At 54.4% G+C, this 1,920-nt stretch overlaps 1 long non-coding RNA gene across 1 annotated transcript in view; it reads right to left on the reverse strand.

The window, feature by feature from the left end:
- Nucleotides 1-797: 797 nt before the first annotated feature.
- The window catches only part of LOC107211918, a 1,815-nt gene continuing 692 nt past the window's right edge, over nucleotides 798-1,920 (reverse strand). Inside the window, exon 2 of the long non-coding RNA XR_001524337.3 lies at nucleotides 798-1,402. This is a non-coding gene — a long non-coding RNA (uncharacterized LOC107211918). The remainder of the gene's footprint in view (nucleotides 1,403-1,920) is intronic.

Genomic DNA, 1,920 nt, shown 5'->3' on the forward strand with positions numbered 1-1,920 from the left:
TTGCAGGATCAAGTCCTTGTAGTCCCAGGGACAGTGATGCTTTCAGCACTGTCACAGCTTGTTTGGGGCAGAAAAAAAAATAAGATTCCAAATCCTCTTCCTTTGAAGTTAAACCCCTGATTTACACAGAGCTGTGTGGGAGCCCTGAGCTCTGGAGCAGATCAGCTCTCACCACAGCCAGGTTTGCCCTCAGCCTCAGGCTGGCCTGCTCCAGAAATGCTCCAGAATGAAAGCTGAGGAGCAGGACCAGCCCAGGACCAGCTCACACATTCCTGCATGGGAATGATCCTCTGGGAGCACAGAACTGGTCTAGGGGTGCCAAGCTGGGGGCAGCACAAAACCACCTGCTTCCTTTGTCTGATCTGCCTGCAACTTCCCTGGCTCCAGCAGAATTCCTGATTTACATCCCTGGGAAGATACCAGAGCTTTCCCTGGATAAAGTCCCCCAGCAAAACCCCACACCCACAGTGACACCCCCGGGCAGCACCGGAGTCTGGAGCTTGCCCTTCTCATTCAACCCCTTCAAAACCTTTTCCACAAACACGCTTCCCTTAAAGTTCACAATGTTCTGGGCATAAATCCTTCCCCTCCCTTCCATGCTGCTGGAAGTTTGCTACCAGCTATATATTTTTAGATTTTAAAAATGTCACCCTCAAGTGCTCTGAGCGCACGTAACTACCGTAAGAAACAAACCCATATAGACTTGCTGTCAATAACCCGGCCTCAGATGGACTCCCTGCAGCCCTGGCACAGTAAATTACAGCCTTTCCCCCCCTCAAATGATGGCTGGCTGCTTATTATTGGCTTTCATCTTTATTGCCTCGTCAGGTGGAATGGTTGGAGTGACAACAGCAAATAGCCAGCCACAAATTGTGTCTGCTGCCAGCCTTGCTGCTGCTTGTCTGCAGGCTGGGAGCCTCCAGAATCCTGCTGGCATGGGCTGGCCACACAGCCAAGCAGTCCAGGTGGAATTCCTAAATCCCAGCATGAGGATGCTGGCCCTAATTCACCCTCTCATTTGCCCCACTACAAATTTTTCTTCTCTGGGAACATCCCATATCAGACCCCAGTGAATCCACAGCTGGCTGGATGAACCAATGGCTCTGGAATTGGAGAATATTTCCTGGGGCTGATCCTTTCACTGCCACAAATTGGCCCCCAAGTGTCTCTGCTGTCACCAGAACAGTCTGATTTGTGCCTGGAGACGTGGGGCTGCGTCAGGCCAGAGTTAAAACTGGCTGAACTGAGCTGTTGTGGCTTTGAAACTCGTGGGGAGCACTTCCATGGCCTGGCAGGACTCTCCTGTCAATGCTCCTCTTCCACAGGGGCCAAGCAGAGAGTTGGGAAGGAGAGAAGGGGTGGGAATTGCCAGCAGAGGAAGGCGGCTCGGGCAGGTGCTCCCCTAAAAAGAAAAGAAAGAAATCTATCATAAAGACCAGAGCCTTCCAGGCAGGGGTTAATCCAGGGGGGCCTTGGGAAGCCGCCCCCACCCTGCAGACAGCAGGAAATTCTGTTCTTTGCCATAAACAGGGGAACAATCCCGCAGCAGGAACAGACAGGCCAGAGCAAGCTTTTCTCAGCACACCGGAGGCTGACAGGAGGATCCAGTTTCGGGATCAGGCAACGCCCCGGGAGCGCCCAGGAACCCTCGGCCCCAGGGGTCTGCTCGGGAGGGAGCCCGAGGGTGATGGAGACCGGGAACAGCGGGAACAGCGCTCCACCCTGCCCGGCCACCGCCCCATGGCCCGCAGGGGACGGGATGGGACAGGGATGGGACAGGGAAGGAACAGGGATGGAGCAGGGAAGGGACAGAAAAGAGACAGAACAAAGATGGCACAAGGATGGCACAAGGATGGGACAGGGATGGGACAGGAATGGGGAAAGGACAGGGAAGGGACAGGGATGGCACAAGGATGGGAC

Source organism: Parus major, chromosome 17 (assembly GCF_001522545.3).
Source record: "Parus major isolate Abel chromosome 17, Parus_major1.1, whole genome shotgun sequence".
Taxonomy (NCBI): domain Eukaryota; kingdom Metazoa; phylum Chordata; class Aves; order Passeriformes; family Paridae; genus Parus; species Parus major.